Source organism: Equus quagga, chromosome 5 (genome assembly GCF_021613505.1).
Source record: "Equus quagga isolate Etosha38 chromosome 5, UCLA_HA_Equagga_1.0, whole genome shotgun sequence".
Taxonomy (NCBI): Eukaryota; Metazoa; Chordata; class Mammalia; order Perissodactyla; family Equidae; genus Equus; species Equus quagga.
In genome coordinates, this window is record NC_060271.1 from 68,447,702 (window position 1) to 68,472,937 (window position 25,236).

The 25,236-nt window shown below is 42.4% G+C and overlaps 2 pseudogenes; one reads left to right on the forward strand and one right to left on the reverse strand.

Annotated features, from left to right (window-relative positions):
* The first annotated feature begins 9,392 nt into the window (after window positions 1–9,392).
* LOC124239655 (alpha-N-acetylgalactosaminide alpha-2,6-sialyltransferase 2-like) lies at window positions 9,393–10,444 on the forward strand (annotated as a pseudogene).
* A 4,952-nt stretch (window positions 10,445–15,396) lies between these two features.
* LOC124239656 (cytokine receptor-like factor 3) lies at window positions 15,397–20,652 on the reverse strand (annotated as a pseudogene).
* Between the last annotated feature and the right edge of the window lie 4,584 nt (window positions 20,653–25,236).

Consider the following 25,236-nt stretch of genomic DNA (forward strand, 5'->3'; position numbering starts at 1 on the left):
AAGAAGCTTTGGAACTTATTAAACAGCATAGCTTTCTCTAATATTTTTCTTATGTGCCTGAGAGGAAGGAGAAAGACTCAGACATGCCTGAAATTAGTGGGCTATCAGAAAGGGCATTGATAACGTTTGGAGGGACCTCGATCAAGAGACGTTTCACTACCAATAGAAATCCCCATGGGCCCAGAAGCCTAGCTCTTCTCTCACCCACCAGCACTCTGAGCACAAGACATCTTGCTATTTGCATGTCAGCAGAATAGGAAAATGATGTGTGTGGTTTGGGTGTAATGAAGGTAGAGAGAGTAGGAAACAGATCTCATACAGACTGGATAAGGCAGCAGTGAATTCTCCAATCCACTCTATAAAATTGGGTAACTAATGAAGCTTCTTTCTTTTTTGGCAGCTCTCATTCTGTTGGTAGTGTCCATCTTTCCTTGGGCTGCCAAGTTTGCTGAAGAACGATTTTGCCTGGCTGGCATCAGGTGTACAGATGTCTTCATTTTGCTTTGGCCCCAAGGTGACACTATATTCTAATGAGATTTGGAATTGGATAGACAGGTCTCAGTCTAACGGCAGTGGAAAAAGAGTCCACATGTTCGTCCTGGAAGGTGAGGGAAATGACTATGACATATCAATTACCGATATGTTCACAAGGATGGCTGCTTGTGAAAACTGACTTAACAAATTGGAGATAACTTAGCTCAATTTAGAAGCTATTCCTGAAGCATTTGCATGAAGTAGCCTATCAGGGTATTTAATGGAGCAGATGGACTCTTGGAATGTGGCAAGTGGCATCTGGTGACAAGTGTCTGCTTTCTCTGACTTCTAGTCATTTAAATTTTAAATTGGGACAGAGGAAAGTAAAAAGATGCAAAAGACTGCCTGATTCCAGAGGATGTTGTTGATGTTTCTCCTTCATTCAGCAGATGTTTGCCTCAGTGAGGCCACGACATGGTCAGCAATCCTGGGAGATTAGCAATACTGATTTCTGGGGCAGCCTTTATGGGCACTGAAGCGGTTTTCAAATGGGTAGTAGCATTTAGTCGCTGTGTAAGGAAATGTTTAAGTAGCTCAGCAAATGTGTCACATTGCCTTGTTTAGATACCCATGAAAGAAGGCCACAGGAACATTTACAGCCATTGCTAAAGCTATATTGTATATGTCAAGGCTGGAGTTGGCTAAAAAGTCTGAGGGGGGGTGGGGAACCCAGCTCATTCAAATACATGTTAGAGTGAAGGAATAAAATCAACTGTCAAAGAAAATATCCCATGGGCTATTTGCAGTGATCATGGCAGTTTGTCCCTTGTGGTCAGCTGGAGGGAAACCACACTTTATTTTTGTCAATGCCTTATACTTCCTAAGTAGAAAACTTAGGACTGGGCAAAGATCTGTGTGAGACTGACTTCTTCTTGAGATAGGGAAGACAGCTTGTAGGGGTCATGGTACATGAGAGTAGACTCAGAAGACTACCTTAACTGACAACTTTGTAGCTATGCATCCTTTCAATAAGCCATTGCATTTATAAGAAAGAGCATCGATCATGTAATTTGGACACTCAGATTACTTTATAAGAGTTGTTCAGGCAAGCAGAAGCAATGGACAGATATCGGCCATCAAGGCTGGCAAGGAATCACGTTTGTGGGGGTTAGCAAGGGTGGGAGTAGAGGGGGTCAAACAGACAGACATAGTCAGTGTCTTGGATGTGGCTCTCAGAAACAGAAACCTGTCTGGAGTCAATTTATCCTATTTCTGGGGGGACAGAGAGGAGCACATATAAAGTCTAGTTTCATTAGTGAATATAGAAGGTAATGAATGGATATTTGTACAACAACTGATAGAATTTTCCTTAGCATGATGGCTGATTTGTAATATCCATAACAGTGATTTATTCAATGTTGAATTTCTGGCCATGGCTGACCCTTGGCTTACTTGTGAGATTATGGCCCAAAGAAGATTAGAGACTCCCAGGTAAATCTTGCCTCTGACTGAGGCTGGGGCAGAAATGTCAAGATTACCTCCCAGGCTGTTTTTTGTGTGCTAAGTATGAATAACTCCTACAGGAGAGCCAGGAAAGGTCACATATGCACAGGTTTGTGTGTGCTTTCCTCTGGGGAATGACGTTGGAGAATGAGGCAGGCATCTCACTTTTATCTTGTGTGCTTTTGTCTTGTTTGATTTTGTTTGCCAAGGGCGTGCATGTGTTAAAAAGTGGACTGGTATCCAAAGACTATGAAGGTCTCTGTGTTCTGGCTGAGATGTTCTTTGCAGCACCAAAGGCTGGTTGTTGTTGTTTTCTGTCTCTTTTTCCCTCCTGACCTTGAGAATACGTATGCCACCAAATGTTCTTAAGGGAAACAGAAACGTTCGGTCTAAAATCTGGATGTCAAATATTTAATATTTGAGCAATGTATTATCTGTAATGTTTTAACTGCTTTGGAGAGCAGCTTTTCAACCTGTGTGTGGTTTAAGATACATAAATACATTGCTATACTACTCATTTGAAAATAAATCAGTTGAATCAAGTAGTTGGGCTTGTGAAGTGCTGGGAAATCTTTTGCTCTTGTTGGGGTTTCCCAGTCTTATGTGCTCACTCCAATTCAACAGTCTTTTACTCATTTCCTGGTACATGCAAAATACTGTGCCAGATATTCTAGATGAATCAGGTATCAATGATGCCATGCAGAAGTTTAAGTCTAATTGGTGGACTAAAACAAGGTTAAGAGGTGAAAAACAAAGATCTGTGGGATGCAAAGGAATGAGTTATAGTGCTAAGGAGTATCTAACTGAAGATAAGGTTGTTGGTTTCCTGGAATGGTTATTCTTCTCATGGTGATAATGTACCTCATCTCTTGTAATAATAAAATGATTAAGACTAAAGGTTATAGTGGGATAGAAATAGCATTGGGCTGGTTATCCAAATAAGTGGATTTCAGTTGCAGCTCTTTTATGGACCAATTGTAATGGGTAGATGCTTGGCAATCATTTGGTTCAAGGTTCCTCTCTAGCCCCTCTCTTGAGTACGAGTCTAAGGACCACTACTGGACCATTGGGCTGTGCTGGAGGTAGTCATGTGATGAAGGGAAGGGTTAATGTCCTGAGCCCTTGGGTTGAGTGTCCCTCTTGGGAACCTTTGGAATTCATCTGTATGGTGTCTTCTCTTTCTTCCCTATAGGTAGGTAGTAAAAAGCTTCAGAGTCTCTTTTAGCTTAGAAAGAAGGGCTTACAGAGCCAATGAAAATCACAGCCCCTCCCCAGAAAAAGAGACATGAAGAGTAGCTTAGTCCTAAGGGTACAGATCTTTAGATGAAACCTCTTCCATCCTTCACCTTTGAATTTTTTTCAGTATTGGATGCTAAGTCTAGATCAGAGGATTGAGAATTGGGTATAGTCTAGTGAGGAAAGAGTGGACAAAGCCAAGGAGCTGGCTTTTGATTTCACTTCTAGGCTCATTCATTTTGAGCCAAAGTTTTCTTTATAGCTCTGTAAGGCCTTGGCTAACCAACCAGGAAGATCTAATGTTGTTTGGGAAAATATCTCGTGTAAATAAATTAAAAAATTTGGACTGGACAATTGTCTTTATTTTCCTTGGGAACTTGGGGAAGTGAAGGAGGATGATTGAGGATTCATGTTTTCAGGATGATAAGACTGGCCATTTTTGGTTTTATTTTTTCCAAAAGAAAGGAGATTTGTTCAGCTCTGACTTGTTTCTTGCATCTTTTTCTTTTTTTTCCTTTAGCGTTGTTTTTATAAATATATCCACTCTGTAATTTGTCAGAAGCAGAGGTACCAAGGCACTGGTCATGGGAAAATACCTGTATCCTTCCTGATTTCAACTCAATATCTAGCGATAGCTGCAGACAAGACTAGAGATTAGTGCATACGTTTATAAGGCATTTATAAGATAGTTCATTAGTGAATGGATCAATTAAACAAACATTTGTTGAGTGTCCTTCAGGTAATGCTATCTTCCACATTATGCTTTAAACTAAGCATTATAACTTGAGGGTCTGGGATCCCTGGAGAGGTCAAGGTTGATTTTCAGAAGGTCATGAATCCCCTGAATTTATTTGCAAACTTTGTGTATACGTTTATCTAAGAATATGAGTTCATAGCTTTTATAGGATTTCCAAAGGGCTCTATAACCTGAAAAATATAAAAGCAACTATTCTAAAATCTCAATTCTCTAAGGTCACAGGCCTTATATTTTATTTCCTTGGTTTCTGCTGGTACAAAAATCAGTGTACAGTACAAAATCCATCAGTGTGGATGAACTCAGTGCAACAGGCATTCGTTGAATGTCTATTTTGATTCAGGTAAAATGTTTCTATGCCAGGCAGATAAAGTCGAAGATAAGGGAGTGGGAAAGGAGGGGAGTTTCAGAGCCACCTGGGAGCTCGTTCCCACTGACCACCTACTGAATCAGAATTTCAAGCAGAGGGGTAGGCACAGATGGATGAATGGTAAACAAGGCTTTCCAGGTGATTCCGTAAGATCTCACCCCTTATCCAGGTTGAAAATTACGGGCCTGGGGAAAGTTAAAGAGTTAAACATAAATAAATATACTTCAAGACAGGATGAACTCCCTTCTAAAAAGAGGTCTCATTAACAAGAACTAGGAAGTGGTGAAACCTATGTGAATTTCAGAATATCTGGCTTTGAGCCAGACCTTGAAGTGTGAGAAAATTTCAATACAAACTGAATGACAAGATTTGAAAATGCTGAGTATGGAAATTTTCATGATGGAGAAGGGAAGGGAAATAGAGTTTTCTGATTTTCTTCCGTGACAAAGAGTGTCTAGCTAGGGGAACACACAGAACAGGAATCAGGTACAAATATATTAATGCAGAGCTGCAAATAAAGGATTTTGTAAGTCAATTTATCTGAGTTGGCTGACAATACCTTCACAACTGATGCAGCCCCTCCATAAATTCACCCTCCTTTTGTTCATACTCAAGCCTACTATAAACAGTACGTACAGTTTGACTTGGCTCAAACAAGCAGAGGGAATTTCCAAGAGCCAATTCAGTATAATTAATATAAATTTTGAAAAGAAGTACATATCTTTATCAAAGCCTCACCACAAAAAGTCTCATTATGAGAAAATTGCTTAGGATTTCTAGAATATCAGTATTTGTCATTTAGGCCCGACAATTCTGCTTCAGTGATTTCCGGTATCTTGATGCCATTAGCTGATAATTGGCTAACTACATAGTAGTTTCTTCGGGGATTTTGTCCAAGAAACTAGTTGTTGAATATTGTATTAGTTTCCTGTGGCTGCTGTAACAAATTACCACAAAGTTGGTGACTTAAAGCAACAGAAATGAACTCTCCCACAGTTCTGGAGGCCCAAAGTGCAAAATCAAGCTGTCAGCAGAGGCACATTCCTTTTGGAGGCTGTAGGAGAAAATCTATTCCTTCCGTCCCCCAGCCTCTGGTGGCTGCCAGCATTCCTTTGGCTTGTGGACACATGAAACTCCTCCATGCCTTCTCCTATGCTTCTCTCAAAACTCCATTTTCCGCTCTCTTATGAGGGTGTTTTCAATTTCATTGATTTCTGCTATAATTTTTATTATTTATTTCCTTTTGCTTACTTTGGATGTAATTTGCTCTTCTATTTTTTTAGTTTCCTAAGGTGGAAGCTTAGATTATTGATTTTAGATATTTCTTCTACTATAATATGCATGAATGCCGCAAATCTCCCTTGAAGTACTGCTTTTACTGCATCCTACAAATTTTGATAAGTTGTATTTTCGTTTTCATTTAGGTTGAAATATTTAAAAGCTTCTCAAGGTTTCCTCTTTGACCTATTTGTTACTTGGAAGTGGCCGTTTAATCTTCATACATTTCAGAATTTTTCCAGCTATCTCTCGGTTATTATTTTCAAGTTAATCCAATTGTGGTCTTCTGATTTCTGTTCTTTTAAATTTGTTAAGGTGTGTTTTATGGCCCAGAATGTGGTTTATCTTGGTGAATGCTCCATGGGATATCGAGAAGAATGTTTTGGATGAAGTATTCTACACATGTAAATTAGATCCAATTAACTGATGGTGCTGGTCCGTTCAATTTCATCTTTACTAATTTTCTGCCTGCTGGATCTGTCACCAAGTATGATAGTGGATTTATCTATTTCTCCTTGCAACTCTATCAGTTTTGCCTCATGCTTGATCCTCTGTTGTTAGGTGCATATGCATTAAAGATTAAATATTCTTGGTGAATTGATCCTTTTATCATTATATACTGCCCCTCTTTATCCTTGATAATTTTCTGAGCTCTGAAATCTTCTTTGTCTGAAATTAATATAGTTACTCCAGCTTCTTCTTTTTTTTCTGTGAGGACGATTGGCCCTGAGCTAACATCTGTTACCAATCTTCCTCTATTTTATTTGTGGGATGCCCCACAGCATGGCTTGATGAGCAGTGTGTAGGTCCACATCTGGGATCGGAACTGTAAACCCCGGGCTGCCAAAGTGGAGCATGCGAACTTAACCATTATGCCATGGGCTGGCCCCAACTCCAACTTCTTTTCATGGTTGTTGGCATGGTTCATTTTTATCCATATCTTTACTTTTAATCTATTTGTGTCTTTAGATTTAAAATGGATTCTTATAGACAGTGGCATATAGTTGAGTCTTTTTTTTAATCCACTCAGTCTCCATGTTTTAACTATTCATATTTAAAATGATTATTGATGCAATTGGATCAATATCTACCATATTTGTAACAGCTTTCTATTCATTGCCTTTTTTCATTCTTTTTCTTTCTTTTTTTTTTTCTGAGGAAGATTCACCCTGAGTTAACATCTGTTGCCAATATTCTTTTCCTTTTTTTCATGTGAGCTGCTGCCACAGCATGGCACTGAGAGATGAGGGTGTGGTTCCATGCCCAGGAACCAAACCCTGACTGCTAACCACTAGGCCAGTGGGACTGGCCCTCATTGTTTTTTTGGGTGCCATTCCCTCTTTTTCTGCCCTCTTTGGTTTTAAGTGAGCTTTTATATGATTCCATTTTCTTCTCATAGCATATTAATTACACTTCTTTTAAAAATTATCTTAGTGGTTACCCCAGAGCTGGCAATATACATTTGCAACTACTCCAAATCCATATTCAAATAACACTATACCACTTTATGGGTAGTGCAGTTTCCTTACAAAAGGAAATTCCTTATTTCCTCCTCCTGATCTTATTATATTGCTGTATTCATTTCACTTATCTATTAGCTATAAGTGCCCAATACATTGCTGCTATTATTTTTAACAAACTGTTATCAATCTAAAGATGTTAAATGAGAACAAAAACATGGAAAAGCTCTACCAGAAAATGAAATCTTGAGAATTTTCGATATTTAAAGAGTGTCAGTGAGTGGAAAAAACTACCGAAAAGAAAAATTCAAGGAAGTAATTATAGAATTAAAATTTGTCTTTGTTCAGATTCCATAGGAAGCTGACTCCAAGACAAGGCTTGAGTGCAAAGAATTTGTTTGGTGACTGATCCTAGGAAGTACCGCTAGATGAGTGAAGAGAAGAAAGCCGAGAAAGGTTGCTTTATGGAACAAGTTGTAGGTTGTGAGCAGCTGAAGCTTAACTTCACTGTGAAACTCTGAGATCCAGGTAGACACGTGTCACAGAATTGTCTTGCCTGGGGGAAGAAAGCTCAAGTATTTGTACACCAATTGCTGTTACTCATCAGTTGGGGGCGGTTCTCAGGGGTTGTGAATTCCCGGGCCCTGCTGGCCTATCACAGGAGCTTTAAGAGTGAGTTCCAGTGGTCAGAGAGAACCCTCAGGCAAAAGAGTATCTGATGCCGGTGGTTGTAAGTCTGGGCTGTCATACACGGAAACGTTAAGAGCTTACGGGCTACAGATGGAACATTAACAACACCTACCACAGTTTATGCCACGGGAACCAAGGGAAGAGAGCGTTTCTAGGAGGAGGAAGTGGTCAACAAAGTCGAAGAAGACTGACAAATCAAATAAGCAAAAGAAGAACTAAGACTGAGTCACAAGCCTAAGGGAAGGTGCTAATAGAAATGTAACGAGTAAAGACAAAAAATAGTAGATAGTGAATGGATAATTGATAGAGTAAGATACAGGAGGAGATAGAATGAGGGAGTGTGTGAATATCTATAACTAAAATTAAAAATGTCCCCAAAGACGAATTAAAGAAAATTTTAATTAAAAATAAAAATACCCTTTTATGTTTTAATTCGCCTATCAGCTTATCCGGGAGACTCTTAAACTGTCATGCAGACTCCAAATTATTTATTCGCTATTATGCAAGGACGGGGTCAGGCACAAAGGGAAGTCCGAACTCCACTCGGTTCATTTGAGATATAAAGCCCTGAATTACTTTGTGTCCAGCAATCTTAGGACACGTGCACAGAAACTAAACCAGCCTCCCCGGGGATGTAAACCTGGTCACACAGTGTCCATCCCCTAACTGAGGTTAGTCACGTCCTTGATGTTTTCTCCTGACATACTGATGAGACGTTGCATTGCAGCCCATGATCAGAATACAGAATGATTTCTTTGGAGCAATACATTTTTCCTGAACAGGCTCTAGATGGAGATATTCATCTATTGTTCTTTTGTTTTCTCAACAGTTGAGGTGAACAACATACTCAACAACCAAAAAAAGTAAATTAGAATTATTTCTCATTTTTAAGTCTCTCAAAGACTCAAAGAAATGGTTTAGAATGTTATTTAAGGCAGATAAGATATGAAAAATATTTTTGAATTGTTAATCCGGATAATTTATTAAAGTGGAACATTGCTGCATGTCACCTATCTTTCTATGTATGTACATTTTCTAAAGAAGCTACAAATCAGTTGTCTTATGTGGAATAGATTTAATCAGAAATACAAAGGAGTTAAAACATTTCAATTTATTTTTTAAAATCTGCATTTTGTAAACAACAGTGGGGAAGAGCAAAGTCAATCCACGATAGAAAAAACCCAAAATTTGCAAATGTTCTTGCATAAATTTCAACATTTAGGTAAGGCTTAAGGAAGTATTATCATTAGTATTATTATTAGTAGTGGCATTATATTATTATAGATTAGGCATGTGCATCACTTTCCCAGTAAGTAGGCTATTCTGCCCCCTGAGTACATAAGTCTGGGGAAGGAGAGGAAAAGAAGAGGAAATTAACGTGGAACCTAGAGCGAGGCATGGGGCCATGGCAGGAGAACGTAACCAACTCTTGACAGACACACTGGGCAAACATCAACGTCTCTGAGCTTCTGTTTTCTCCGCTGTCACGGGGAAAATTTTTCCTGCTGTACTCATCTTGTAGACCGACTAAGGTAAGCAAGGAAATGATTGTGACGGGGAGGTGCAAAAACAGGCAGGGGCGGGCGCCCAGGCGGCCGGCGCAGGGCCTCTGCCGAGCGCCTGCAGGATGAGCCACAGGTGCACGCAGGGGCTCTGGCGGTTGCTCCACCTCCTGCTCACGGCCGCCTGTATTGGGCTCCTCGTCTGCCGGTACTCCGCGGAGAGGGGGCCAGGCCCGGGGCCAGGGATGCAACGGGCCTGTAGCCACCCCCAGACCTGGGTCGTGAAGCGGTTCCCGCGCTTCCGGCAGATATTCTCTCTCCCCACCCCGGTGCTGCTGTGGGACGGCCTCTTCACTAAAGAGCTCCGGGACAGCCTGAGCCAGATCAGAGCTCCCTATGGCTGGCAACGTCTCCCTCACCAAGCCATCGCCTCCACCCTGCCCCTTCTAAAGGGCTCGGAGAGCGCGCAGCGGTTCGCCGCCTCCGAGAAGCCGCGTCGATCCTGCATTCGGTGCGCGGTGGTGGGCAACGGAGGAATGCTGAATGGCTCCCGCTAGGGTTGGCTCATCGACGCCCACGACTACGTCTTCAGAGTCAATGGGTGCTGTGATCAAAGGCTTCGAGGCTGACGTGGTCACCAAGACCTCCTTCTACGGTTTCACTGTGAACACCATGAAGCACTCCATCATCAACTACAGGAACCTGGGCTTCACCTCCGTGCCGCAACGACGAGGCTTGCGCTATGTCTTCATCCCTGCAAGCATCCGCGCCTACGTGATGCTGCGATCGGCCATTCTGGGTGTGCCTGTTCCTAAGGGAGTTGACAAGCCTCAGACCTATTTTGGACCAGACGCCCCTGCAGGTAAATTCAAGCTATTACATCCAAACTTCATCCACCACCTGGTAGAGAGGGTTTGAAGAACAGCTTGATGAACACAGACGCTAAATATATATACATGCCCAGTACTGGGGCCCTCCTCCTGCTGACAGCTTTACATACCTGTGACCAGGTTAGTGCCTATGGATTTATTACGAAAACTACTGGAAATTTTCTGACCACTATTTTGAACAGGAAAAGAAGCCACTGAAATTTTATACAAACCATGATCTGCAACTTGAGGCCGCTCTGTGGAAGGACTTACACGAGGCTGGCATCATTCAACTGTACCAGCGCTGATTCCAGAATTCCCGAGCCCTTTGCTTCTCCTTTCAAAGCCATGGCTCTCTTCCTCTCAGCGGTCAAACCCTTTTTCTTTTCTTTTCAACCTATAAGAGGGGCTCCAACTCCCCTCTACCCCTCCCCTTCTTCCCAACGGGATATAGAAGGTGGATTCACAACTCTCGTCAAATGTGAGACACCTCATCTTGTGTTTGACTCTTCCAAGAAAACTCCCCTGTGGGTCTTAGATAGACGTCCCAAACTTAGCCAAGGAAAAGTAGACTGCTTTGCTGAATTTCTTCTAAAACGGAAGCTAACACTCTTAAGAAGATAAGAAGATGTACCCTCAGCTGGCAAGAGGCAGGCCTACCTCAGAGCTGAGCATCTTGAAGCCAGCATCTGGTACTGTGCTACTTTAGGAATGTCAGTGGAGCCATTCAAGACCTATTGCTTAAGCAAGATAAGGCAGCAGTGCTGGCACATGCAGGATGCCTAGCCCCAAACCCCCCACTGTCTATGTCAAGATTTCACAGAACACTCCAAAGCAGTTCTTCAGCAACTCAAGGCTAAGTCTTGAGAACCTTTCTGTAAAGATGTTAATTCTCTGAGAACATGGTCAGCTTGCTTCTGCCCCGTGGGGAGGGTAGTATTCTTTTCTGATAAAGTGGGAGTGCAAAAAGATGCAGAAGAGACAAGCCAATTTGAGAGTAAATCCATGGATGACAAATGACCATTTGTCTTTTTTTTTTTTTTGCCTTGTAGAAGTAGAGAAAGCATATAATGCAGGCTGAAGTGTGGAGATCACTCTTACAATTCAAGAACCACATGAGGTTTCTGGGTGTTTCATGGTGGCGCCAGTTACACGAAAGGCTGCCTGCCACTGAAAGAAATTCTGGTACAGATTTATTACCATCTTGTTACAAAAAAAGATGGCATTAATGGGTAATGAACCCTCAGTCAAATTATGATTTCAATTAATTTGAACTGAGGTACCCGGTAATCAGTTTAATAATTTTAAACAGAATAGAGCTGTACCTTCTGGGCTTTTATTGGGACTTGGTTGCTTCCCAGACCAGTTTAAGGATGTCATCCAACAGATTAACCCATTTAAGCATTGCTGGTAATTTACAGTCTTGGTAACTAGTAGCTTTGGACGGTTTCATCTGCTACATCAGGTGGTTCCCTGACAAGAGACTTTCCAAGAGGCATTTCGCTTGGACAGTTCACTGAGGACCAGCATCTGGCTCTCAGTTCTGTGGTTTTGGAAGATAGATTTTTAACAGCACGCTTAGCATTAAGGATGAATGAACTCAATAACTAGCATCAAGAAACTAATGTAAATTAAGCTGCTACTATAATAAGTTTACAGAGAAACCTGATAAACAAGCAAAAAATGCTTGTGACAGTGTTGTAAAGGATGTTATACACAAGGGAGGCATTACAACAGCCTTTGAATGGAAACAGAGTATCTAGATTAGAGCTAGCCCAACAGTAGAAGCTCAATTCTTGGAAAGAAGACAGTTGTAGATCTAACCCCTTGATTTGTTTTCCTGATCTTGAAAAGTCAGCTGACTTTTCTGTCCCGTTGTTACATAATGTGCAGATGTGGACTGTGGGTGAAGCCCCGAAGGTGAAGCTGTCTGTAAGCACAAACAGCTAAGGTAATTACCCACAGGAGATTGCTTTGTTCAAAGAAGTTGGAGGGGCTGGCCCTGTGGCCCAGTGGTCAAGTTCAAGTGCTCCTCCTCGTTGGCCCTGGGGTTCACTGGTTTGGATCCTGGGTGCGGACCTATGCACTGCTCGTCAAGCCATCCTGTGGCACTGTAGAAGAACTAGAATGACCTACAACTAGGATATACAACTGTGTACTGGGGCTTTGGGGAGGGGGGAAAAAAGGGGGGAGGATTGGCAACAGATATTACCTCAGGGCCAATCTTCCAAAAAAAAAAAGAAAAGAAATGCATCTTCACATTAAAAAAAGAAAAAGTTCAAGTTTGCTGAAACTCTAGCTGGTGAGATTGTTCGTATGCTTTTCAAGTTGGCAGTTGGACTTCTGAGATGGAAAAAACGCTCTGATTTTATGTAAGGAAGGCTAGGGTGGGATAAGATTTTCTTCCTGCTTCCCCTGGGTTGACGCTAAGTCAAGACAAGGAGCAGCAGAATTGAATTGCTTCTTTAGAGCAGACTGGGCAACCCCACGTGCTAAACCTAGGTGTATTGTTCAAATGCAGTGAATTTGTTTTTGCACACTCTTTTACTGAGAGGTGATACATGGAATGCTAATAATACCACTGTTGATCTCAGACAGACCTCCCCACCCCCCACTCTACATATCATTATGTTACCTACCAACACGCTTAGCATGGACTTTTCTTATCTCTGTGAGTGGTGGATCCAACATTATCCCATGTGTTAGATATGAACTAACCCCATCACACATTCATGGCCTGTTGGCTCCATGTGTTGCCTAAAGATCTCTAGGGCACATGCTGAGGTTTTTTTTCTCCATTTTGAGTGACACTCACCTATCTCTATGCTCCCTTCCCTGTAGTCTTGTTTTCTGTCATCATTTTATGTTCCAGTGAACACTTTTCACTAAGGATATACACGTGGTCACGTTGGAAGTTTCACAATGACCAGAGACACGATATGATTCCGAGTATACACTGCTCAGAATGTGTTTCCATGGGGCTTGTTTTTTGACCTTATAGTACAGATTCATTTAGCAATCGCATTTCCGGGAGAACATTCCTGCCCCATTGCTGCATTACAGTAAAGTTACTGGCAGAATATTAAGGTCATGAACATGGATTTGGAACCTGGGTTTGAAATGGCGCCTTAGAGTACTAATAACTGTGGCCTTGAACAAGTTATTTAATTCCTCAAAGTGGGTTCCGTGGAGCAGCGTTCAGAGCCTCGCTTTCAGGATCGCAGCACCAGTTCCCCTAGTTGATGAGAATGTGGGTGGCTGGCAGCTTTCGGTGCTTCTCTGAGAATTGCTCTCAGCTGAAGGGAGCTGCCTCACCCAAGGCGAGATTTCCTCTCTGGGAGCAGCCTGTCTGCAATGATCGTTTGTTGTGGAAGTACAAAGCCATTCCCCCTTGCCTTGATTTGGGAAAATCTGAAACACCAGCCAAGTTCTAGAGGTTTCTGTGGGATCATCTGAGGTCTGTGTTGAGACCAATCACAGTTCAACTTCTCCCTCTGCCCACTCCAGAGATGGTTCTCCCCAGTAAGATTACTGAAGGTAAATATCTGTTTCAGAGTCTCTTTTCCTAGAACATACTTGAAACCCTTTTTTGAGTATCTTTTTCCTTATAACAATATTGACCACTTCACAGTTGCCAGATAAAACGTGATAATTCAGAAACAGAGTGTCACACACTTCCTGGCACAGAGCAAATAAGTAAAGAAAGAAAGACAGACATGCTATTATTGTTTCTGTAGCAAACTGGAGGAAGGCTTTCTTCCCTAGGTTTTCTTCCTGTCATCACCTCTCTTTCCTTCCTTTCACCACTAAGCTTCTCAAATACCTATTTTGTGTTTGCCATAGTCTTCCTTTCCCAACACTTTTCTTCTTAGCCCTCTGTAATCTTTTTTTAAATTAAAAAAAAAATACTTTTTTTTTTTTTTTTTTGAGGAAGATTAGCTCTGAGCTAAGATCTGCTGCCAATCCTCCTCTTTTTGCTGAGCAAGACTGGTCCTGAGCTAAAATCCATGCCCATCTTCCTCTACTTTATATGTGGGACGCCTACCACAACATGGCTTGCCAAGCGATGAGTAGGTCTGCACCCGGGATCTGAACCGGTGAGCCCTCGGCCACGGAAGCGGAACCTGCAAACTTAACTGCTGCGTCACCAGGCTGGCTCCCCTCTGTAATCTGTTTTGTTCTTTAAATTTCCCTGTTAACACCCTAGTTTTTTCACGTGGGATAAGGCCTAAAATTAAGGCCCAATATTATGTGTTTCTTGCCATCTGGGGCAATGCAGGAGTACCTTAAATGGCCCAATCACAAGTTCACCTCTCCACTCTGCTCCTGGGAATAAGATTTCCCAGCTAAGCAACCTTCCTTCTGGGGACCAGGCAGTTGGTTCCTGCTTCAGTTTCCTGTCAGCCTGCGGAATTATTCAGACAAGCCAACCATATCCTCCCATGAGAACCAGGAGTCACTCAGCCCTCTTGGTACTATGAAGCCTGGCTCCCACTGCACTTGGTTGTTTGCTGTGTTCCCAATGGCGCCCTCATGTGGTCCTGCATCGTGTATGCTGTCCTTCTCTCCCAGCTGCTAGAATATGTGACTATAAATTGCAGTCCATCTCATCTGCCCAGGGTCAGTTGTATGTTTGTCCGTCCCCATAACCCAAGGCAAGAATACATTCTTCACCAACAGGGTAAAGAGGAGGAAACTAAAATACTCCACTAAAAGAAAAGGGCCCTAGTCAGTGGCCCACTTCACCTTTATAAACTTCTATGTCTAAGAATTATACACAAGGCTCCAGTCACTTCTAGGATGTCCGTATCTGCAATAACACAGGCATGTCGACCGTTGGCATCTTCTTTCAACAATTACTCCCTTGGTTACTTCTGCAGTTCACTTGTCATCCAAGCCCCTAAATTCCCTTTCTACCATGTCCGTAAGTGTCCACATATTATGAATTTTGAATGCCTAAAGCCTGCTTAAGGAAATTGACATGGATTCAATGTCTTAATCAACAGATACAAGTACAACGACTTTGTTTTCTCCATCATCAAAATGCCCTCCCAGCTGTCAAATTCAACGTTATCTAAGGCTTCATTCTTTCTATCTCTCTCTCTCATTTGCATGTTTCACTCACCTCCTTTAAGCCAATTACTTTGAACTCTATCTGTTTTGGCTTCATTCCCGAGGGTAGTTTCATATTTCCAACTACCAAATGGATAATTCAGATGGCTGTCCTGCCATCAATTCCAATTCTACATTTTAAATGAATTTATGTTTCCTTCAAACACAGTTTCTTATATGGTGGACTTACTGCCAGTAGTCCATTCTCTCCTCCTGCGTTCCCCAGCCTCCCCTGCAGGTAGGTTGGAGCCATGAGACTAGTGTGGCCAATGACCTGTGAACAGAAGTGGTAGGTGTAGCTTCTGAACCAGTCAATTAAGAGCCAATAGCTTTCCTCCATTTCTGTTTCCCCCAGAGTGCCTTAGAAGCCAAATGTTCTAGATGGCATAGCTGGAAGGAGAGCGTCTGCCCCTCATGAGGATTTACCAGAATGTAAAATAATCCTCTGCATCTTTAAGCCACTGAAATTTCTGTATTTATTTGTTACCAAAGTTTATAGTGCCTATTCTGACTAATAAGACTTCCTAGGTGGGCACTGTGACAACCTGGGTCATCATGCACTACCCAAAGAGGGCAGCCACTCTGCAGTTGGATGTTATTTATGTGCAGAGATGTGATTGTAACGTGCCTCATCTGATTTTTCAGTTGAATTCACAAACTCAGATTTTTATGTGATATCTCCCAATGTTTAAAAATTGGTTCAAATTTGTTAATCACTATTTGGGCCACACAAAATGTCTGTGGCCTGTGCTCTGCTCGTGGGCCACTTGTTTGCAGTTCATGAACTAAGTGATCTTTAAGTCTTTCCCAGCTCTGTTACGCTGTGATCCTATAATCTAAGGAAATACCACAGCATCCATTGGGCAGATGTTTATGCATTGATCCAGAATAATATTATGAAAGTACCTATTTCAATATATCATAACCCTGCTTTAAAAACAAAAATGAAAATAAATAAACAAACTCTCATGTAATGGTTCCTTATTTTCCACCCCTGCAAGCTTCAGTTCTTTTTGCTATTCAGAGTTCTCCTCAGTACAGAGCTGCCTGGCCTTGAAACCTTGTACTACCCACTCTGGGAAACCTTGTCTTCATGTGAATGCTGTGTTCATTTATTTGTGTTTGCATACCTTTTCTACTCTGCCTGCCACTGTGTGATCATCTGTGGTCCCTCTGCTTAGCCAAACCATATCAATCCTTCATGGCCACTCAACTCATTCAAAGCAACCTCCTTTCATCACTACAGTCAGGACTGGCCCACTTTTATCTTGAATCCTTGAGGCATTTATAGCTCAGAACACTCGAGTTACCTTTAACCATGTTATCATGTGTTAGTAATACTATTCCAAATCCTTTAGCACTCTCAAACCAGAATGAAGGGTGGACCACATCTTGACTCCCGCCACTTTTATATTTCTCAAAGTGCTCAGTACTTTTCTTCGGCTGTATGTGACAGATTTTCCTGTCTCTCTCAGTCTGCTAGTGCCTAAGACTGGATGACTCTAATTGTCCTCCACCACAAACATGTTTGGTAATACCCTTCAGCATGGATAAGTGAGTCATAAGGCAGCCCATGTCTGGTAAAAGGCAGAGGGAGGGGGAGAGAGAAAGAGAGTAAGCGTGTGGGTGAAGGCCAGAGGGATAAGACAGGGGCTGAGAGCTGGGAAGTCTATGTCTCAAGTAGCTTTTTTTTTACTTTTAATTTTTTATTTTGTTTCAGACTGCTGGACAAGGCATCTATATTCTAGCACATCTTCCTAGCAATCACGAACCAAAGGAAAGACTACTTACTAATGCATAAAAAGGCGAGGGAAAAGGGTCATGATTGTCTAACAGGAATTTGAATGCCCAAATAGATTATCTTACAAGAAACCAAACTCGCTTTTCCAAAATTTTTGTACTGGTAAAAATGAAAGAAAAAAATTCACATTGAAAAGAAAAATCTGTAGGCTTGTGTAGCAAGTTAAGGCCACCATTTTTACACACTAAATAAAGCCTTCAAATATTTTACGTGAATTTACGTGTTCAAAAAATAGGTCAAATATTTGCCCTATGCTCGTTAGGTCAACCAAAATACCATCTATCAAATTGACATTAAACTGGACTGTAGGTTATATCCTATGAGTAGTGTAGTCTGTTCAATAGTCACTGAAGCTGGATATGCACATGTGCATATTACACATGTGTGAAATGGCGAGCACTGCTATCCAGACTACATCCGTAAGTAGCTTTACCCTACAAAAATCCTCTAGATGATTTTGAATCAAATCGTAAAGAAACTGCTTTGATTATTGTAGACATTTTCTCAGGCATTTTAAAGAAATGCAAAAATTATAGTGCTTTTGGGACTTAAAGATTATTGAATATAAGATAAAAGTCAACACTGCTTGGGGCTAGCCTGGTGGTGCAGTGGTTAAGTTCACACGTTCCACTTCAGTGGTCCAGGGTTTGCTGGCCCAGATCCCGGGTGTGGACCTACCCACTGCTTGTCAAGCCATGCTGTGGCAGGCATGCCATATATAAAGCAGAGGAAGATGGGCATGGATGTTAGCTCAGGGCCAGTCTTCCTCAGCAAAAAAGGAGGATTGGCGGTGGATGTTAGCTCAGGGCTAATCTTCCTCTAAGAAAAAAAACCGTCAACACTGCTTACAAAATATCTGCATGTGATAGCATATTCAGCACACTCATGTGGAGAGCACACAGTGAATGTACATCACAAAACTCTGGCTTCTGTAGGTCTATTTCTGTTTTATTGTAAGTTTTACACGGCCTTGGATTCTTAAAAGAGGAGATTTAATCAAATAATGTTACACTAGCTTTCTCTGTTCTAATAACCAACGTTAAAAAGAAGTACAGTGAAGGATATAGGCCTTTAAATACTTGTACTTTTAAGGCCAATTCAATTTTTATTGTGATGTGATATTTTAATTAATATTATGCTAAAAATAAAATTGACTGCATCATGATTTTTTTCCACAATGTTCAAGTATCTTACTGTTAAAATATTCCAAAATGAATCCAGTAAACATTTTCCATTTCCAATAGCCTGAGAGATGAATCTGACTATTTTTGTCAGTTACAAGTAAACTAGAAAGAGAACAGTGGTGCTAAAACCCCGGCAAACCAAAGCCAGTCATCCACAAATCTAAAACATGGATGCTTTCCATTGTGGGGACCTGGAATTGGCCACCCCAAGATATGTCTCTTTGGCATCAGGATTATTTGAGGCTGATTGCTTTTGATAAACTGGGACAGGGAAGGAGGCTCTGAGGAATGGAACTTGCCCTTTGTTAGGACACATTTACATTTGTAAGGTAAATCTCTATCTGTAAAAGTTGCCTCCCTCTCTGTACCAGGAAGAAGAAAGGAGATGACCTTCTCTCTAAAAACTCTTAATCAATACCAAAGGCAAGGACTTAAATCTGCATTTTATTGTGCTAGTCTGGTAACCTCCTGTAACTAACTTCCCTCCCCCTCCCAACGCTGGCATTTCTTTAAGGATTAAGCATCTTTCCTTAGGCTAGGAACTGATTGCTGTGCTCACCTGTGACCGCCCAGCTCCAGACAATCGACTTGCCTCCTGCTACGCCCACCGAGACAGCACACCACTACCTGCTGTGTCCATCAAGCACTGTGCAGGCAATCTTGTGACTATTGTGGGAGGGACATTTCAATCACCTGTGAAACACCCTGTTTGGGGGTATATAACCATTCTCTGCACCCCACTTCTTCGGTGCCCTTTCTTCCTTCGGGAAGAAAGGCCCCGGGCCATGGTTCCTCATAAAGCTTTCTTTAATTTTCTCTTGCTATTCTGTCTCACGTGAATTTAATTCGTTCTCCGGCCAGACGAACCCCCATTTGGGGAGAGGAAATGTCCTCCTCCCCCACACCATCCAAGATAGAAAAATGAGCATCCAAAGTAAAGAGAACCACACGATTCATCAAGTAACCAATCCACAACCACTTCTCTGTTATTTGCACTCATAGTTATTTAAAGAGTGAAGTGTCTGTCTGCCTTCGTGATTTTGGTGGTTCCTAGAGCCATAGCTCCAATGTCAAATGGGATGGTTCTATCCACTCCTTTGCCCAGCAGTAACTGTGGGCAACTGATTAGTCATTTCTTTTCCATTTACAAAAATAGCACCGTTTGTACTAATGCACACTGCTCGACCCTTCGCAGAGAGTCAGATCCATTCTGTGCTTCTGCACATGCTCTTATAGTGTCTCCTCTGTCCAGTTGTCTCTCAGTTTCGACTCTGAATGCTAATGTCTGCACACAGAGATAAGTTGGAGCACCAGAGTTGGATTCAGGACCATTCTGGAGCGCTCTATTTCTTTGATTGCTCAGACAGTACCCCCAAGGCCATCTTTCCACTCATGAGGCACCAATGTGGAATAACCTATTGGTGGGGTGCTCCAAGGACCCCATTCCCCTCAGCCACCTCCCACACCAGAACTCATAGTCAACAGTGGAGTCGGTGTGCAACGCTGTGAATTTCCTTTCAGAGCTACAGAGATGTCCCCAAAATGACCTGAAGTACAGTTATGGAACCGGAGCCTGTAATCCTGGGCTCTGAAGTTATCATCCGCCTTACACCATTGTACTGTGTTGCCTCCAGAGTTCTCCATAGGTTTTTGTGTTTGTACCAGTGGGTGAGATGCCACTGTTTCATGGTTAAAAATGTAGCCTTCACTATGTTAAGAACTGAGTTATCCAACTGAACAGACAAACGTGGCACACCAACCAGTAAAAAGCACTTCTGGTAACCCGCCCAACTGAATTAGTGAGACTTTTGTGGTAAAGCGCCACAGTTTCTTATTCTGTTCTAACACACCACCAAAAATGGCCATCTCTTCTTCTCAGACTAAGTCCTCTGCAGTGTTAGCTCCATGCTCTGTGACTTTTGGCAATCATCTAGTGGCTTAATAGTCTCGTGTTCAATGGCGTCCACCTCTTGTAAAAGACACAACAGTCACTCATCCTGGAGCTTCCAACGTGTTCCCTTTAAATCATTAAAATGCTGTTTCAGGACCTACTATTATGATGCTCTCTCTTTGGTCTCTGGGACAATGACTTAATTCTTTTCAAGGCCTGGTCCTTTTTTAGAATCTCCATGAGAGTTTTATAGACTCTATTCCCAGAAAAACAATAGCCCATCCCTGCCTCTGTGCCCCCTGCCGCCCCTGCAGCTCCGGCTCTCTCTGGCTCCATGTTCCTGCTGGCCTCCTGCAGGAGCAGCTCAGGCTCCAGGTCCACAATCCCCTTTGGCAGGTTGCATGACTGGCGGCTGTGGGTACAAGTTCCTATTGTCCTAGACCTCACCAAGCCACTCAGCACCTCAGAAGCAGCTCTCTTTGCGGGAGAAATGAACTCTGAAGAAAGCCCAAAGGCTTTTGCTTTCATATATGCCTGGGCTGCCTTCAGCAAGAGTTTTGCTCTTTCTGGATTGGTTGACCAGTGTGTGAGGAGAAAGAATAAAGAACGATAATTCTGTTTGGCTGCATATGGCACCTCTCAGCCCGTAGGGGATGGTGGGGGATGCCTGGGGGACAAAGGACCAGGTCAAGTGGCCATTTTGTAATAAAGGAGTCAGTGAGCCAAGCTCATAGCTCCCAACCCCAAACCCTGTCTTCACTTAGCAGTTGTTTTATTTTCCTTACTTCGTCTATTTTCTGATTACTCCAATTGGTTTCAAGAAAAAAGACCTTTTCTGGTTAAATTATATACAACTTCTGAGGAAGAATATTTAAGAAACTTGAGTCAGGGGAATTAACACTGAAACGATTTTTATAAGCTTTAACAATGTTATGACTCAGGCATAAAGTAATAATTTTAAATGCTTTGAAAGTTTTATGAGGGGAAAATGAGTTAGGTACTGAAGGAAGAGTACAAGGATTGCCATTTTGTATTGCTTTCCTCACAGCTTGTACCCTGCCTAGAGTGATGACCTATAACTTTGGAGGGTAAAAAAAAAAAAAAAAGCAGAACATGATGCAGAAGATTGCGATGTCACTGATCTGATCTGTCTGTAAGGGGATCAGCCCGGAGGATGTGAGAGCTGCATACACTGCGGTTATGTCAGTAGGGGATGAGGTAGGTCTGTTTCTGCCTCCATGGAGCTGGGTCCAGATGAAGGCCTTCGCTTTCCTCCAACTCTGTTATTGCCCGAATTTCGAGGACAGCCTGCTCCTGGAGGGTCAAGCAGTGTGGAGCAGACAGGCAGCCACATCTGCGCTGGGATGAGGCATTTCCCATACTGTTCATGGTACTGCTCTCGCAGACTCTGACCTCCTGGTCTCTGGTTTCTGCCCACCAAGGACTCTGGACCTGCCTGCTCCTTTCTGTCTTAGTGGACTCTCTCATCCTGGCTCTCTGTCTTCCTAGACTGCAGAATCTGCCAGGCTTTTTCTGTTCCAGACTCTTTCTCTCTCTGGCTCATTCTGAGCAAAAGCTCTGTGCAACTACCCGCCCTGCCCTTTACTCTTCAGTGATCACAGGCTTGAGGGAGATTTAGCTAAATGAGCTTGCAACCATTATTGAATGTTTACTGTGTGCCAGGCACTGTTCTAAATGCTTTACTCATATCAACTCATTTAATTCTTGTGCAGGCCATGTCAGGTCCATATTTTCATCCCCTCGAAGTAACTTGCCCAAGATGACACAGATATGAAGGGAGAGAGCCAAAATTCAAATCCAGATAGTTTGGCTCCCGAAGGCTGAACTCTTAACCATCATACCATAAGGCCTTTGTACATAAACACCCAGGTGGTGAATGAGAAAGCCAGAGCAGCAGGTTGAATCATTCAATATTTATTGTATTTGTATCGTGTGCCAGGCTCTTATGCATGCAGTGACAGATCTTCCGTTGTACCAGATAACAATTTTGCATTCTCTGAGTTCACCATCTAGTGAACGATAAAATAAAGGAGAGAGGGATCAAGACTATATGAAAAATGTTGTCTCATTTGCTAAGAAAGCACAGGGGAACGAGTGTGAAGTCCCAGGACAGAGCATCAGGGAATATTTCACAGGCAAGCCAGAGTTTGATCTGGATCCCAACAGAGTATTTGGGTATTAGAAAGGAAGAAAGTAGGGAGCAGTTCCAGGAAGGGAATAACAGAGGGACAGTCCCAAGGGCACACTGTGTACAAGGGAAGTAAATACCTGTGGATAAGAATTAGAACAAGAGCAGAAAATAGAGCTGAGAGGCTAAATCCAGAATTTAGAAGATCTTACATGCTGGGTTAAGGAGTTTGCATACAGATTGAATGGCGACAATACGTCAGAGGTTTTGAGAGCACTTGGGGAAGATTCTATCATACTCTGGGCAGGAGAATGTGATCTAAATTGGAGCTAGGAGCAACCAAACAAGAGTTTAACAGAGTCTCTTAGAAGAGTGATTAGACAGTGGGCAAAGGAGGGATGAATTTGAGAGCTGTTTTAGAAGCAGAGACAAAAACCCAGTGAGTTGGATATGAGGGGTGAGGAAGAGTAAGTTGTTGGAGCCAGTGAGTCAGAGTGCCTGGCCCTCACCCATGGGTAAGCATCTTTTTCCTTCCCCTGGTTTCTTAGTGCACTTCACCCAACAAGCATGAAATGCAAGGCTGCCACTCCCCTATTCTGCCTTCTGTGACCTTCAACAGAGGAAGAATAAAGTTGTGCTTGACTCTGAGATGGTGTCTGATCAAATCCTGCTTGGTACATATGAAATTGAACTGACAAGTACCTACACCACTTGTGGAAAATTTGTGAGGCTCCATTTAGAAGTTGTATTAATTCTTATAGCCACTGTTCTTGTCAGGGGACTCCCACAGTAGCCTAGAAAGCCATAGCTCAAACAGAGAACAGTGTGTTCAGTTGTTCGTTCAGAGCTTTATTCTGTTCTGGGATCTCAGGAGGGGGAAAAAGATAAGATACTGTTTTGAGAAGGGCCCTGAGAGCAAATGAGTTCCACTGAGTAGCAGTGTTGGTTGTGGGTATAGGAGGCGGAGTGATGGAAATGCACCACATACAAGCCATCCCAACTCAGGTCCAGTTGTTGTGGGATGCTGGAGTTGAAAAAGGTAAAGATCTATAGGGACAAGACCCCTTGAATATCTCTGGGGAACTTTGGGAACCTGGCCTTTGTCTGTGAGAACATTTTAATGTAAATGTCAACAGCCCTTAAAAAAAGTTATGGAGATTATCTTGCTTAACTAGTGATCTTAGGAAGGTAGCAGACATGTTGGACCTGTTTTTGGCAAATGATTTTACCTCCTCCCTTCAGAGGAAAGAGTAAGACCTGACTTGATGCACGGGGATCCCCATTGACCAAGATTCAATACTTTTTCATTAGTGCTGGCCTGAAAGAGCCGACTGCCCCTGAAATTCCTCTTTATAGTATTTCTCTTCCCGTGGTCCCAGAATAGTGACAGACTGAGAAAGATTGAATGACTTAAATCTATCTCTCCTCCCTTGACAACAATTTCAGAGCCTGTGGCCTTCCAGCACAGCTATGTGATAATGGATGGCAATTCCAAAGTCATAGAGTTGTTTCCAAAGTATGCCTAGACTGAATCTGAGGTTGAACGTCCTCCACATCGAATCCACTGCCCTATTTGCAGCTGCAAATTGAATACCAAATGCTGCTTCTTTTATGTGACTTTATCACATCCCACTTGATATGCTGAGAGTCGGCTGCTTGCCCAGCTACCACTCCTTTTATTCAGATGAAGGCCAAAGTTAAATAATATACAAGGTATAGTCTCCATGGGAAACTTCATACAAGAGGCTGATGTGACTGCCTAAACCCAAAGTCTTATTTAATTTGCTCTCACCAACCCTAAGAGATCAGCTTTTTCTTCTCTGGAAGTTGTTGGAGTGTGGTTGGATTAAGTTATCTCTAAATTTGTCTAGTACGAGTCAGGTGATGGCCAGCATTGTGTTTATCCTGCTTTTCACATCCGATGCCTGATAGTGTGAGCAGTTGTCAATCACTTTAGAGGTTGGGGCGTAAACAAAACTTGGCAGTGACGTGGCAGGCTCCTCTACTCAATGACTGGAATCACGATTCTCTGAGCTATGAAATCATCAGGATACGGTGTAAGAGATGGTAGTAGAGGCCAGTGAAACAAGGTTGGGTATCTAGAGTTCTAGAAGTGGTTAGCAGTGGGCCACTCTTCAGTGAACCCAGAAATCCTTCCTCCTTGACTGAGTTTACTGGAAAACAACTTGTTCCGAAGATCTATGAGGTTTACTTTTGCTCTCTGTACACTGTGTGAGTATTCAGCCCAGCCAATGAGGAATTTGGAAGAAACATTTTCATATGTGATTGTTTGAAATATTTTCATATGGATTGATAAGATGGAAATGTACCTCTTTAGAGGGTCTAAATCCACAGAAATAAGAGAAGCCATTTTGCATGATTTATACTGGAATTTATCCCAGGCTGCCACAGGTCCTAAAGATAAGCCCATGACAGCTGCATAATAAATTGAGCTGAGGATAATAGGAGAGTCCATACATCAAAAAGCAAACCCCTTATCTGCCACCAAATCTTTTGTTTTTAGATGAATCCCTAGAAAGAGGTTGTGTTGGTTACTTCTGCTATGTTGGGACTGAGGTTTCTTCACCAGTCATTGCACCCAGGAGAGATTTCTTAACCTCTACTTGAAAAGCAGGGTCTGGGAAGGAAACCCTCTGTGCTGGCTGGCAGAAACTCCGAAGTGGTTAATATAATCGGGCAGTGTCCCTTAAGCCTTTCTATTCCCTGAGTAAATACTCTTAGAATGATTCTGCCCACTGCACTGTCCCCTACCCCAGCGTGGACTTCTCCACTGTGGTTCTACACTCAGGCTGGGGGCCGTTCAGCTTCACTCTACTCTTCCCTAGCCCCATTTCCCCACTGATACTATTCCAAGTTCATTCTCTTAAGGTGAGCCACTCCTAGTGAGCTATTTGTATTTAAGGCTTTCTATAATTATTAGTTTTTGTATTAGTGTTCTATTA